Here is a 17,025-nt window from a genome sequence, read left to right as displayed (position 1 = left end):
TATATATATATAAATAAAGATATGTTAGGTATAAATATAAATATCTTTGGTAAAAACAACACAATTCAAAAGAATATATGAAGAACTTACAAAACTAATTTTCCTGAAATTAAGTGCTTAGATAAATAAAGGAGATCTTTGATTAATTCGGAAGTATTTAGTGATGTATGTTGAAAAATCTTTTATTCTCCCTTCGAGATAAGTAAGGTTCGAGTACACTTTATTCTCAAAACTCACCTATAAAATCACGCTACATAGGTTGTTGTAGTATTAAAGAAACAAAACTTCATGTAGCAGTAAATTCACAAAACTATTTTGTTACATTTAAATATAATTGAACCTTGCCTGGGATAAAGTCACAAAAATACTGAAGAACAAGATTTAAAAAACATCTGTCGAAGAGAATTCCATGTAATTTCACATCATAGTAGCATTTTTGCAGGTACAAAGCAATGAAAGATAATTGCTATTTTTACATAAAGAGTATTAAAATACTGAAAATCCTGAAACCATAAGACTTGCAAATTCTAACAGTAACAATATCTACACATGGACTAATCAAGAATCAGTCTCAATGTGCTTCGTTTGTTATAACCGTAGTATCTAGGCCAGCTTGTGCAAATCTCGACTATTCCTCCAGAACCTGCTACCTCCCACTAGCACAATCTTGATGTGCACTTGAACCAATGACTATACTATTGTTTTACATTTGCAAACCAATACCAACTTGACAGTAACCAACATAATATGTACAGAATCTTGGGCCATTGCAATTCATATGAACCTCAAATGGAAAGGTGTGTTGCATATCTGTACAACTTCACCTCCATCAAAGCCAACTTTTTGATATGTAATGAATCTTCAAATATATATCTTCAGACAACTAACTGAAACCACTTTATTTGTTTATCCTCAGTGTCATCAACTGCAAATAACCTCAACTGAGAGTTTCTTCATAACATGTGGACATGGATCACCTCCAAAGATCTCTGGTGTTACAGGTACTGAGCACGAGTTTTCCCCGATGCAATACTGGTAAAAATAGAGAGTTGTTCAATCAGGTTTCTACAGAAGATAGCAACTTCAACAATGAAAAGAAACAGGTTCTTTTAACAAAGAGTAAGATTTGTAAATACCCTTTCAAAAGCATCATATGAGTGGAAGGCGTGGCAGCTTCCTTCTCGGAAGCTTCCGCAGACCCCTTGTGGTGTTCCGAAGCTTGCAAATTTGATTGCAGTGATCTTCTGACCAGAAGCACACGAGAGGTGAGCTTTAGGCCTTGGTGGTCTGTCGACTTTACCAGATGCTTGCATTTGCATGCCAATTCCCCAGTTAAGTTAAGTTGGAGCTTCTTGTTACATCGAAGGAAAATGCCATAAGGTTTACCATTACTTACCATTGTTGCTAAGCCTCTCCACATTTACTTAGGCACTTCTTCTCATCAAACCAACCTGCATAGTTACAGGCACCACAGTTACCAGATGCTTTATATCCAGGCCAGTAGCGTACGAGGCTTTGACCATTTATCCACACTTGACCTTTGCCCATGGTATTCAAGTCTAAAGCCAAAGGATCATTTCCAGCTGGAGCATTGAAAGTGCTCTGTATAAATAACACAGATTCAATAGAAATTTTTGGTCTTTTAAGCCAAGAAATTCAAGAAGCGTACAGCTGCTTCAAGAAGATTTAAGTAATTCATCTTACAGAGGAATGACTAGATGTCAAAATATACAACTAAGTTGGTACAGAAGAAGGTCTAAATATGAGGTATGCACCTTGTACCATGTGAGTGGCTGTCTCTGAGCCACCAAAGAACCCTCAACCCACTTAACTGATGAGCTACCACTGAGTGAATGGAGGTTCAAGGCTTCTCCTTTAAGACCAACCTGATAAAAAATATGGAAGTTTAGATAACCATACAATGGAGCATCTGGTTTCTTGTTTTGGAACATTTTATACACACTAACCTTGTAAGACCATTTCTGCCATGTTAAATCTATTTTCCCCTCGTCAAGACCACTGAGTGAGACTGGCCCAAGAACACCAGCATTTCATGTTTCAAAATGTGGGCCAATATTCTGCAGTTGAGCACATGAGTAAGGAGGCTAAGTAAGCACACATTAGACTTAATATGCATACATAATAAAGTAAGAGGGTGACAGTGAGAGAGAACACACTGGAAGGCCAACAGCAATGCTCAGCAGAGAAATCTTGTTAACACCTGCTCTCAGATTTACAGCTTTACTGAAAGCCAGTTTCGGTTTTTCTAAACTTCCATATGCAGTTCCTGCAAGAAATTTGAACAAAGAGAGATATAAATATCAAAAACCGCTACTCTGAGTAAGGGTGATAACTGATGGGGGTTTTAGTTTTTTTTTAATTATTATTTCACAAACTGTATACTTATTGTATTTGCTTGACGAGACCAAATAGCACTCAGCTTTTGATTTAAGAAATTTTACAGCAAATTGTTGGGTTTTATTTGCCCTGAATTTCTTACCATAAATAGGTTTTCCTTTTAGGAAAAGGTTTTAGATTGGCTAGTCCTTTTCTTGTAGGAAAAGGTTTAGGACTATATAAATAGAGGTTTGTTCTTTCTAACTTAATCAACATTCACAATGTAGTGTTAAGGCTTTGAGAGTTTTGGTTAGGGGGAGAATTTGTGGGTCACAAGCTTGATACGTTATCACTTGTGTGAACCTCCCATGTATTCCGAGTGAATTGGTTGAAGTTATTTCTCTCTATATTTTGTACTCTCATGTTTATATAGTGGATTGCTCATCTCCTTTGTGGAAGTAGGTCGATTGACCGAACCACGTTAAATCTTTGTGTCTTTGTATATTTCTCATTTGTCTTCTTACTCAGGGTCTTTCGAGGTTTGTTTTGCTAGCTTCCACGTTACACCTGCTTATTTCGGTCATAACACAAACAGATAAACTGAAAATGGTCCACTACTTTTTACTTTTAACATATAACCAGTAGTATAACGCGCACAAGTAATGATTCAAATTGTAAATCACGTCAAATACAATTAATTATGCCACATACCTGCTAATTGACCATTCACAAAAACATGCAATGCATGGCCAGCTGACATGATCGTAAGCCAAGGCCATTTTCCGCCTCTCAAAAACTTTTCTCTTGAATCAATCTTGACATTGAAGACAGAAAAACAATCATAAACACATGGCTGATCCAACGTAATTCAAGTGTGTGTTTTTCTTAATTCAATATGTGGAGGAGTCAGACGCTACATAGGCACTTACTCAGTTGAATACCACAAATAATCAGACATGATCTTGTTGTATTTATCTGTTCCAATAACCCAATAACTGTAAAACTACTGTCTTCATAAGATGCTGTCCTTCATTGAATGACTGCCAGGGCAATCCTCTGCTGACTGGAGTCATCTTCATCTGAGCGCTTTGAGCACCAATCTTCACATGGAATCAATAGCATAATCAGTTAGTTAGATGGCAATCTCCAGGTCATGAATGATTCACTAAGCAGCATAACTATTTCAGCCTTTCAGGGAGGAAGTATAGCCTTTCTTCTTACCCATGCTGTATTAAATACAGTGTTCTTGCAGTCGGGAAGAATGCTGATTGACCATGGTGGCAAGCTGTAGTGCCTGTTTGCAAATGACACGGTAGCAAAAGAAAGTTGGTCATAGTTTGCAAAGAATGCAGCACACGAGCCAGACTTTGACCTAAAAACATGGACCTGTATAAGAAACAATGAGGCTCCAGTTAATCTCACTGTGAACGTTGTAATAGTGACCAGTTCAAGAAGCACTCAGTTAAATCTCACCTCCTGCTGGTGTCCAAGTGCTGTCACAGCTGGATCTCCAGGGACTAAAGCTGGTTCACAAAGCTTCATTGCTCTATGCAGATCTTTCAGCTGACCCCATTTAGGTTGTCGCAATAATCCTATACACCAAATGGAAAATTTTAAAAAGAGACCAAATGCAGATGGTCTCTTCTGAGTTTTCTTCCTAGTTCTAAATCATGGACTCGATACTCAAGAAATCTCACCCATAAGAAGTTAGAATTGACAGCTATTTGACTAACTGAAGAAACTTAATCTAAACAAAATTACAAAGAAAAAGTGCATATCATATTCATCAAGAGGTGCATCATAGTCATAACTAGTAGCAATAAATGGACCGCCAGCAGTCCGTCCAAAGTTTTCTCCTCCATGATACTGCGGAAACGGGAAAAGAAACAACATAAGTTTCTTGGCATCAGAAGAAACACTAATACTCTTGAATATCAGAGATGATAAACATACCATGTAATAATTTATGAAGGAACCTCCCTTCTGTATAAATTTTGCAACAGCAAATGCTGAGGTAAGGAACTGGATTTCCAATACCAGTAAGCCTGCCGAAAAAAATTACAACAGAAAGTTATCCCCACATGTACTCTAGCAACATAAAACTAGAAAATTTATTTATTTAATGCATTGGAAAGATATATGTACTTACCATGCAGTTCAGGCTTCAGACACAACCATCTCATGAAATACTCCTCGAGATGGCATAGGTTTACGTGACACGAAAATAGGTTAGATCATGGCAGCACCATAAAACAAAAAGGGAAATAGGAGTACACAATAAAAGAATGATTATTGATCTGTTCTCATATTTTTTTTATTTTTTTTTGTGCTGTGATTTTATTATACTACCTAGGCACTGCCATGCATGATTCAATTAAACCAATCTTGAATAGCATTGTTACATCAAGGCGAATCAAGTCTATAATGCCAAAGATTTCACAATGCCTGTAACACTTTTTCTGCTATATCTTGTGAGTTGTGTATAGGGTAGCCTTCAAAATTTACACAAATTGAAGGTATTAAGATCAGCGTATGCTCTTTATGGCAGTCCATTCCATGTTGTGTATTATCAATGCTGTTACTTGGTGCTTCCAAGATTGCATTCATTCTCGTGGTGAAGTTCCATGAGTCATCTTGAGCGACTATTGCATAAGGTGTTTGTGTTAGTTGGCCTTCTTCATTCCATAAAACAATTAACCAAATGACTAGAGGAATTGAAGAGTTAAACAAAGTGACATGACAAATTTACAAAGAAGCAATAATGTACACTCCGTATTCGTTTTACCAATTAACCTTCAGCGCAGATAGTCTACTTACATCAACTGTTCTACTAATAATCACAGTCTAGCTAACTAGTGTAATCCTCTCCGTACTACCATAGCGAATACCCAACAAATCTCCCGTTGGCCTGAATTTCTGACAGAATAAATTTGCTCTACCTTCTTCACATAATCTTCAACAGCTTTTATCTCCTAACCAAAATCTCCTCTATCAAATCTATGTCTCGACACAAATCCTCTATCTTCATTATTGTCAAATATGTTGCGGCTAGAACTACCCCCAACATGAACACCCGTTTCTAACTTGGCTCCATCATTGAACCATTGAACCTAACTCCGTAATTGAACGTGACACTGAGTCGCTAATACCACTTGTTGTGACGGAAAGATAAAACCCAAAAATAAAGAACATCAAATTTAACGTGGAAAAACCCTTCAAACCAAAGGTAACAACCACGGGATCGACAAGATCCAAATTGCTTCACTATAACAATAAGTTTCAAATATTCTCCTAATGGCTACGGAGCAACAACCTATCCAAACATTGCATTCATTAAAACAGTACAATACAATACATTATTAAAAACACGTAACACCATTGAGAAGATTATAAATGTGCAAAGAAGAAATCATATTCCCACACATTCTCAAAAGTGTATTAAGTACCAGCCTAATAATTCCCAAGAGAGGATTACTAAGATGTTGGGCATGCTGGTGGACCCTATCGATCCGCCCAAGTTCAAGCACAAGAAGGTCCCTAGGTTCCCCACCTGTGCCCCTTATGCATTCTCCTCCTCGTCCCGTCACAGTGAAGGACCAACAGGATTGGAAGATTCCCCCTTGTATATCAAACTGGAAGAATCCCAAAGGTTACACAATCCCACTTGATAGGCGTATTGCCTCTGATGGCAGAGCACTTCAAGAGGTCCATATCAATGATAATTTGGCAAAACTTTCGGAGGCTCTGTATGTTTCAGAAGAGCAAGCCAGAAAAGCAGTTGCAATGCGGTTAAAAGTTCAGAAAGAGAACCAACAAAACCAACACATATAAGTGTTGTGTCTGATATGCACATTTCACTTTGAATTATTTTACTAATTAGAAGTTTTAGCGATTGATATGCACATTTCACTTTGAATTACTTATATGTTCAATAAAAATGAAAAGTTATGTTCAATTTATATTTTAAACTTATTTTAATGAGTATATTGGATCTGGCATGTCTTATTTAAAGTTTAACGTCAAGATTATATTATATTAACAAATATCATAATCATAATTAAGCAACTAATTTTAGAAAACTACTCTCTAAATTTGGTAAAAATTACAATATATTCCATACACATTTAATATTTATTAAGAGCATTAATTTCATCTTATATTTTTATATTTAAATATTAAAATTGTAGAACATGAAACATTTATATTTAATGTGATAAATAATAATCTTAAAAAACATTTGCATTTAAAACAATGTTTTCTTTTATTTCACAAAAAAAGAATATAAAAGAATATTTTTAAAAGACGTATATATTTTTTAAAAAACATTTATTTTGAAATGGAGGAAATAACAATTAACATGGAATAAAAAAACATAAACAACAGTAATTGTCCAGTTGGGAAAACTATTGTCTCACAAGCACAATCATGTTATTTCTCCTTTATACCCTCTTTATTGGTATGGATCAATAAGATTGTCATTTTTTTCGTGATTTTAAGGAAAATGTAATTTTCAAAAATATCAAACAAATAGAAGAGAACTCATAATTTTCCCTCAAGTATCATAATACCATTCATAAAATGCATTCTAAATCTTTCTAAAATTGGGAGATATACTAACTTCTATAAAATTGAAATGATAACAACAATAAGCGAATAAAGAAATTAAAAAAGAAAGGAATAAAGAAAATATGAAAAATCGACAATCTTATGTTAAAGCGGAGTCCAGAGTAAAAAGACCATTTTTTTCTACTAGAATAAAAAGGATCACTTAATATTTTACTTAATTAACACAAGACCTATCACTCATCCTTGAGTGAGAAGCCTTTTGAATTAACTGACAGCAAACGGGCGTATATTGCAATTTTGTGTGTATCATATTTTTTTACTTCTCGCTGTTGGCTGAGCAATTTTTTTTTAGATATGTATAGAATTTTTCCTTGTAGTTATAAAATTTGGATTTTGTAGAAAATCTTCTTCTGGAGCATATTGCTTAGGTTCAAAATAACTACACATCTAACTAGAAACTACCCATTTTGTTCAACAATAGTTGTCCACTATATTATTTACAGAGCATGTGAATTAATCATAGGAGATGAAAATTAAAAAAACATTTAATCAATGATTAGTTTGATGCATCTACGTGATGTGGGTAAGTTTTTACCATGAAGTAGCTCCGAAAGAAAGAAGATCACGTGAATATTCAGAGTTAATGGTTATATATATATATATATATATAAGTTTTTTGAGTTTCTTATGAATTGTAAGATGTGATCTTTTTATATGAAATTTGAATTATCACTAAATTTTTATTGAATCAAAATACAACTCAACTATCACTTGTTCACTTTCCAACATGAAATATCATTATGCGTTCAGATAGGAAAAGTGAACATACACTTGATAGTTAAGATATGTTTCAATAAAATATTAATGATAGTTTAAAAAGAAAATTCACACACATTTAATTATTTAGCTTTGAAACTTAAATAATCGAAATACTTTAGTTTATATAAATTTTGAGCTTTCAACTTTAAATAGTGGCTGTTAAAAACTTTTAAGCCCAACGGTCAATCAACAATGTAATCATTTTAGGATTAATTACCTATATACACACCTTTATTTTTCATAATTTCCATTATTCCCTACCATTTTAAAATATTTCCAAAATCCCTTATTTTCATCCAATTTTCAAGTCATCCGGATACATAAGTATTTTAGCCTTAACAAATGTTTTTCCTTCCTTTTTTCACTCCTTTAATCTCTCCTAATTTCACTCCACAATTTTATTAGTTACAATTTTCATCTCAATTTGAATTTCAAAAGGATTCTCTCTAGTCAATCAAATTTAAACCACTGAATTAGGTACTTTTCGTATTCTCCATTGTCGTTTTTTTCAAAAAAAATTGTTTTTACCCTTTTTTTCCTGATACATATGATTCTCCATTGTATCTGATTCTCCATTCATCTTTGTTTTATGCAATGTATCATATTCATATTTAAGGTGTTGATACATATATAATATTAATGTTGTTGAATCTTTGATTAGTTTTATCATGTTTAATATAAATGTATTTGATATATAAACACTACCTAATATATCATTTGCATGTATCAAGTTTTTCAATGTATCATCAATCTTATTCAAATTTAAAAGGCTATATAGACAAACAAATCACTTGTGCGTTATGTATCTACACTCTTTAATATTTGTTCATTCTTATCCAACTTAGAATGCGATGTATATGTACATACTACCCAATAATAATCTTGATACATAAAAACTCAAACAACATGGAACAATCTGCAAACATTAAAAAATGCAGTGATACATTTTTTTCAATTTTCAAAGCAACACCTATCTAACAACAAACTAACACATATCGACACAATTTTGTAACCATCTTATAACATGTACTAGGTACATTAAAATTATCAATGATACAACCATTCACAAAAATCCAAGATAGATTGATATATATTAATGTATCATCCACATTTGTCTTGATCAAAACAAGTAATTTACATATCTTAACTGTTACACTATTTATATGTACAATATACACATTAATAACCTTATACATTATACAAATATATGATACACACACTCGTTATTCAAATCTGATTTGTCTCAATTGTTAATCCATTTATTACATGTATCATATACAATATATTATGATGATACATTTTTATACAAATCACATCCGAATACAAAATAATGACCACATCATAATCTATAGATACAAAATTACAATACACACGGGTTTTTTTACCACTAATGTATCATGACTTACATATTCACATCAAAACGACAAAACAAAACTATAACAATGATACATTAAAAAAAACTATATACCAATGGTGAAGAGGACAGAGGGAATGGTGGAGGAGGTGATTGAATGGCCTGAGATGGATAATGAGATAATTAAAAAGTCAATGAATTAATGGCACAAACACCATATGGCAAATCATTGTTTCTTCTTATATATCCATACGCCTGCACTCCCCATGATGTACCCATTAGTCATCATATTCCTAACTTTTGATTTTAGCGCAACCATTTGATTTGCATTCTTTTTCTTCCTATTTCTTCTTGATTTTCCATCAAAACCCTTGCTATTTTTTTATCAATTGAGCAACTTTTTCCAACTTGAGAAATATCAATCATTGTTGCATCATCAATTACTTCAATCTTGAGTGAACACCTCACAGACCCATCATCTTTCTTTCTCTTCCATATTAAAGTTGTTTTTTGCTTCATTTTTTTTTAGAGAACAAAGTGCACGTCATTTTTGGGATTCTTGAAAGAAGAAAGGGCAAAGAAATGTGTAAAAAATGAGTAACAGATAAGAGTACCCTTCTATATAGTTGAAAATCAGCAATCGTTCCATCGATGCAACAACACAAAGAAGGGAAATTCCTCCCGTGCAAATTTTACAATTTTGAATTGATGGAGAAGATGAAAATCTGAATTTTGAATTTTGTGAATCTGTTACAAATTGGAATGAATTGATATCAATCAGATCTACGTGATTTATGGGAAAGAAAATCAATTTTATGTTAATATTCCATATTAAGCGCAACAGACAAGTTTTATAATGTATCACAATTAATGTATCCGGGTGAATCTTATGTAGAGTCCAGAGCCTAAAGGGCAAAAAAAATTTTGACAAAAATTCCAAAATGGCACATCAATTTTTTTTCTGACCAAAAGGGCAAAATCGCTACTGACGTAGCGATTTTGTTTGATGCCATTAACAGATCAAAATCGCAGCCCTATCAGCGATTTTGTCCAACATTTTTTATTGGTTTTTTCATAAAATCGCTACCCGTGCAGCGTTTTTGCGATTTTTTTAAAAACAAAAATTAAAATCGCTGCTATGGCAGCATTTTTATAAAAACAAATTTATTTTATTTTTTTGAAAATCGCTGCCTTTCGTTAATTTTTTTTATTTATTTTTAAAAATCGCTGCTGTTGCAGCGCTTTTATCAAAACAAATTTATCGTTTTTAAATACTTGTTGACATGAATTTAATCTGTCTTGTTGCATTTTAAATATATTGATTAAATTAATCTTTCAAGTGAGTTAAAAAGTAAAAAGATAATTTAATATTTTGTAAGTACACTACATTTATATTATAATTATATAATTGATTTGACCTAACTTAAAAAGTAATGATTTAACATAACTTAAAGGAAAAAAAACATCATGCAAAAATGCTTCAACAACAGCAATTTTAAATATAAAAAAAACATTAACGAAAATTGTTGCCAAGGCAGCGATTTCCAAAAAAATAAAATAAATTTGTTTTTATAAAAACGTTGCCATAGCAGCAATTTTAATTTTTTTTTTTTTAAAAATCGCAAAAACACTGCACGGGCAGCGATTTTCTGAAAAAAAATAAAAATCCACCAAATAAAATTTTACAATTAGATGTTGACTAGTTGACAGAATTTCAAAAAAAAATTCAAAAGAAAAAAATTTCCACCAAAATCGCTGCCACTAAATTATTTTTTTCCACAAAATTTATAATAACGCTGCAACAGCAGCGATTTTAAAAAAAAAAAAACATTAATGAAAATCGCTGTCAAGGCAGCTATTTCCAAAAAAATAAAATAAATTTATTTTTATAAAAACGCTGCCATAACAGCAATTTTAATTTTTTTTTAAAAAAAATTCTCAAAAATGCTGCACGGGCAGCGATTTTCTGAAAAAAGAAAAAGAAGTTGAACAAAATCGCTGATAGGGCAGTGATTTTGATCTGTTAACGGCGTCAAACAAAATTGCTACGTCAGTAGCGATTTTGCCCTTTTGGTTAGAAAAAAATTTGATGTGCCCTTTTTAAATTTTTATCAATTTTTTTTGTCTTTAGGCTCCGGACTCATCTTATGTATCCGGATGACTAATATTTTAAGGGATTTTTGTAAAATGGAAAAGAATAGGAATATGATGTAATTTAGGTCTTACACTATGGGATTTATGTAAGTTATACATAATTCAAAAAAAAAAGGGCAATCGATACAATTGAGAGTGCCTGATGGAAGAGATCCCTATAAAGACAGTATCTTGTATAGAAGTTAGAAAAATCACGTATCTATATTCAAAATCTCCATACCATATAAACAACTACTTCAACGAATATGGAATATATTCTAGGGAAAGCAAGAGTCTATTAGCAATGAATTGTGGATACTAAATAACATATGAATTTATTAATTCAACAAAAGGAAAATGAACTCATACAATTAATGTTCGATCCAAACTTCCTTCATAATCAGTAAATTATAGTGTTGCCAATATATATCTACAAAAGTTGTTGAAAGAAACTCTCTGTTGTTATTGCAATTGCAGTAAGTTTCAATTTATTATGAACAACAAATTAAGAGAAAGAGAAAAGTGCAACAGTTAGACAAAACTTATTAACTTTGTGTTACATGTCTGTGTATTGTGAATCTATAAAGAAATAACTACCGTTAGTAACCATTGTAAATTTACCTCAATGTATTCAGTATTTTGGTAAGCTTATATTCATTATGTGCTTCAGCAGCAATGGCTTCACTGCTTCATTGCCCCCTCTGCATTTTTATTTTCCACTACTGTCAATATGATTAAAGCGCAAACAATGTCAAGGATATCAAATGTGGCATTGAATGGTGTTGACTAAACTATGTAAATTGAGGAGAGGAGTATTGCACGCCAAACCAAGGTGAGGATTTGTATTGAGTGTGCACAAACTTTAGTTTTTGAAATTAAAAAAAAAAACGAATTTGTTTAAAGTTTAATGAAAAATCCCCTTCTCTAAAGACACTCACCAAACATCTACGAAACAATTTTGCTTTCTTGAAGAGTTACAATATCCAATTGGTACCCAGAAAAATCTTGCATGCACAAAACATTTATGAGTATATTACTAAAAGCTCTAAGTGACATCATCCAATACTCTCAAGCATACATCTAGAAACAGAGATGGGAAAACAAACAAACAAACAAACAAACAACAACAAAGTAACTGCAGAGAACAAATTAAAGCGGAAAGCAACAAAACAAAGAAAAATAAAATAGAGTATGGAGATGATATTTACCTCACAAGTCACAATCATCTCTATTATGCTTGAGAAAAGAGAAGGTGGAAGAAGACGGTAAAAACAATGACGGTTGGAAAAGAAGGCTAGGATTGATTGACAAGTTGCATTGACAATTCTTTCAAAAGTCTAATATGCCCTCACTTTAAGTTTTAATGCCTTTTAGCATACGTGTTGATACCAAAATCTTAACCCATGCTTCTAATATGGTAGAAAATAATAAAAAACATTACATCTCCTGTCAACTCTTTGAACTGTATAGTACTCCCTCCGTCCCTTTTTAGTTGTCCACTTTAGAAATTACACACAGATTAAGGCAATAATGATTAGCACAGTGAAGTTACAATTTTACCCTTATGACAACTTTTCAATTCAAAATTACAACCACTTATTTGAATTAAAGTGAAATAAATTGGAGGGAAACAACATACACTTTTACAATTTTCAAGAAGTGTAAATAAGGGTATAATAGGAAAAAATTTGTTGTCCTTTCTTGATTTGTCAAAATGGACAACTAAATAGGGACAATCGAAAAAAGAAATATGGACAAGTAAATAGGGACGGAGGGAGTATAAAATATTTTATTCCTGTGCGACCAATATTTTACCAATTAAAATATATACAACTCTTTTTTCTTCCTTTACCATATATAAATAATTAGCTAATGTTCTTCCAAACAACATATTGCGAAAGGGGTCAAGAATTTTGGTATTCCAATATTGCAGCTAAAACAAACTCTTCTTTCTCTAACAGCTTCCAGTTTTCTGTTATATGGTAAATTTCTGAATTCTCATCTGCTAATTAATCATTTATTCAACTAGACAAATTGTATATATAGTAGCTGTTGGTCATCATTTTAATATTATATTATATTCTATCTTGGAATGGCCACATTAACAATTTGTGTTTGTCTATTCGTTGGAGCATCTACTAGATCATTGCTTGCAATGGATAAACATTTGTGTCTTAGTGGATAATTAATAACCAAAGGCATTATTGCATTAGCCTTTGTGATGAACGTTTCTGTGAACGTTGGAAAGTTGGCCGTTGTGCCAATGCACGTTAGAGGCATTGGTTAGCCCCTCTCATTATTCCATTATTCCATTCTTAATTCCTCCATTATCCTTGTAACCTATGTAACTCCTAAGACCATTATCTTCACTATTTACTACACAATTATCTTCCTATTCATTGCTAGGAAGACTTCTTCTAGTATAAATAGTGGTGATCTTCATTTGGTTTAGATACAAGAAAAATATAGAGTGAAAGTGAAAAAGTTAGTCAAAAAGAGAGTTCTTATTAATTGAAGGGAGATGTTCTTTTTGTGGAGGTTTGGACTCAACTCTTGTCCAGAGTTGTGGAGCTATACTTTGTGCTAAGGCTGTTGTATCCTAGAGGGGACAAGTCAAGAAGGACTACTGTTGGGCCGGTGAAAACATTTGCTGCCGTGGAATTGAAAATCTCCTTAAAGAGAGCGAGATATCCGCGCTTCAGTCTAAAGAGATTTATTTCTTCATTTTTATTATCAATTGTAATTTTATATTTTTTATTATCTCGTAAGTTTTTCACTTAACAATAGCTAAAACTGACGTTAGCAAAATCTATTTTTGTATATTATCACAGATTTATATGAATCAAGAATATGGTTGTTAGAGCCACTACTTCTGCGTTTCACTAAATAATACAGAGTTTCATTTTGTCACAGAAACGCAACATTTAATTTTCCTGCAGACTGCAGCTAACTTAATTGTAAGTTGTTGTTTTTCTTTAAATTTCAATCTTGCTCGGGAATTTAATATCATGAAATATATAAAATAATACTTAAAGCCTATCGGTCACTAAAAGTAAAACACTATTTTATCTTATATAAAAGATAAATAATGTAAAGGAAAATGAAAATTATTACATCTTATCATTTATCTTTAATAACATAAGCATAATTAATGACTGTAAAAATACATATCAGGATTTGTTACATAAGCAATGGTGTCACTGAGCCACTCAACGTGAGTAAAGTACACAAATATTTAATTGTGAAGAAAAAGAAGAGGTTTAAAATTTTTGTTGTTTTAAAATGATAGGAAATCCCTCTATTTATAGATAACAAATGGTAGTGTGAACAAATATTTATTGTGGCTTATCGAAAAGGTTACAACTATTTGAAAAAATTGCAATCATTTAGAAAAGTCACAGCATTTAATAAAAGTCACAATTTTTCATAAAAGTCGCAATTCTTTGTAAAAGTCACAACTCTTCGTAAAAGTCGCAACTCTTCATTAAAGTCGCAACTTTTCATAAAAGTCGCAACTTTTCATAAATGTCACAATTTTTCATGAAAGGGAAAAACTAATTTTGTAAATAAATAAATTAAAAGTGAATCTTGGTTTGTGATGGCGCCACGTAGGCGGACCTAAGATTCTCTTTTATATACACATATGATATATGATATACTCCCTCCGTCCCTATTTACTTGTCCATATTTCCTTTTTTGGTTGTCCCTATTTAATTGTCCATTTTGACAAATCAAGAAAGGACAACAAATTTTTTCCTATTATACCCTTATTTACACTTCTTGAAAATTGTAAAAGTGTATGTTGTTTCCCTCCAATTTATTTCACTTTAATTCAAATAAGTGGTTGTAATTTTGAAGTGAAAAGTTGTCATAAGGGTAAAATTGTAACTTCACTGTGCTAATCATTGTTGCCTTAATCTGTGTGTCATTTCTAAAGTGGACAACTAAAAAGGGACGGAGGGAGTATGATTTAAGATTTTTGTACTTAGTTAGAGATGTTAGAAAATAGTGAACTTTATTTTAATGTAAAATTAGTGAATCCTAGTCAGTGGTCCTGTCTCCTTGATTCGATCCAAAGCGTGCCCCTCGGGTTTTTCACTCCTAATCCTTATTGCTAACCACGTTTATTCTTCCTTTTTGGCACTTGCTCTTTATTTTATAATCCTCATGATCAGAATTTTTTATGCAAAAGAGGAGGATAAAAAATGCACTTGCACTATCTATACCTAGAGGTAAACATGAGAAATGGGTAGCGTAAGGACAAGTAAATGCGTACCTTTCCGAAGTTTTACTGAAATCGGTAATACTATAGAACCATGAAGCAGTTAGCAATCACAATTACTCAAGTTAGAGCTTCGGTGGTCGGTTAAATCTGTAAATTTTTTATAGAGAACATGAGCATGTTTCAGGTGTTGGGTTTATTTATTTGTTTACAAAATTGAAAACGTGTGGAGCGGAATTCATTTCTTCCACACAATATCCAGAATCCAGATTCAGCAAATTTCCAGACAATACCCCAAAATATACAAAATTAGAATAACAAACACATGTGAAAGGAAGAGATCCCCAAAGGAGAGGACAAATATGTAGCAGGGAAAAAACTCACCAGCGACACGTAGATTCCACCACGACAGAAGAAACATAAGCAAATTTCAAAATATTTCTGCAGGTGTTTTTCATGGATTATAAAGGTAACACTTTAGAATAGCAGACAGCAAGATTTGAGATGCACAAGTTGCATCCTTTTCCATGGACGTTGAAACACACGGCAACCCAAGAAGGAGTTGAAGAAGGAAAATTGTAATGGAGAAGATACGTACAGATTTTAGAAGAAGTGTTGAAAAGATGGAAATTTCAGCCCACGTGGCTCTCTAGTTAGAAGACACGTACCATTTTAGGAGTGAAAATATGGAACTACCCTTGGTAGTCCGACGAAACTCACTTATTTATAATAAAATAATGATGATATATATATATATATTTTAAGTGTAGACGACTACTTGTACTTAAAACCCCATTTCTTTATCCGGTGGGAGGACTTAGAGCCAGTTAAGCCAATAGCATATCTAGCAAAAATCTCAGTAACACCAGCTACATCAATAGATCATTGATTAGCATACCTCCTCTGAATAGTTTACGTGGACCCTAATTTCTATTACTATTAATTCGAATTAATCATATCATATTATAAGACGATAAATGTTATCTATATCTATATTACTATATCAACATCTACACTTGAAATTTTACAAACATTGTACAATTTGAGTTCGAAATATATAGAGGATACTGAACTATGGATGTTTCCCATTGTAAAAATGACCTTTTTTAGCACCCCTTAATTACATAATATGTATTTTACTTCATCAAACCATTTAATTACATTAAGTTGCATTGATGAGTATAAACAGGTGATACCAAAAAATATTTACATTGTATATCACACCATCTAATTCTAACATGGATGTGGGCCCAAAATCATGTTCTCTTTAGAGAAAGTTGCTAAATTTTAGCTCAAGTGACTGAAGAGGCCCACTCATGTGGGTTGGTTCAACATGGGAAATCATAAATCCATTGAGTGGTCCTGCTCCATCTCAATTGCACGTTATGGGTTGCGGGCCTATGTCATACATCTAAAAAATTCTTATCAAATTGCTTAGTTTGGTAATATTAATAGTTGTTCTTAATCATTACTATCATTTCTGACAATTAGATTGATTGATTTATCCCCAACCACTCCTTTGGGGGTGTTAGATCAATGGGGACTGGGGTGTGCTATATTTAGATGAGTTAAATGGATCGAATCAATAAATATA

The 17,025-nt window shown here is 32.5% G+C and overlaps 1 pseudogene across 1 annotated transcript; it reads right to left on the bottom strand.

The window, feature by feature from the left end:
* Positions 1-476: 476 nt before the first annotated feature.
* LOC125857675 (beta-galactosidase-like) lies at positions 477-4,520 on the bottom strand (annotated as a pseudogene). The gene is made up of 12 exons (XR_007445692.1): positions 4,487-4,520; positions 4,291-4,382; positions 4,071-4,203; positions 3,811-3,929; positions 3,559-3,723; positions 3,268-3,437; positions 3,049-3,159; positions 2,178-2,287; positions 1,968-2,078; positions 1,776-1,886; positions 1,137-1,602; positions 477-1,032 (listed from the first exon to the last, which is right to left on the bottom strand). The product of XR_007445692.1 is annotated as a beta-galactosidase-like (transcript).
* Positions 4,521-17,025: the final 12,505 nt, after the last annotated feature.

Source organism: Solanum stenotomum, chromosome 3 (genome assembly GCF_019186545.1).
Source record: "Solanum stenotomum isolate F172 chromosome 3, ASM1918654v1, whole genome shotgun sequence".
In the NCBI taxonomy this organism is placed as follows: Eukaryota; Viridiplantae; Streptophyta; class Magnoliopsida; order Solanales; family Solanaceae; genus Solanum; species Solanum stenotomum.
Note: the sequence above shows the minus strand (reverse complement) of the source record. Positions and strands in the feature narration are given on the sequence as shown.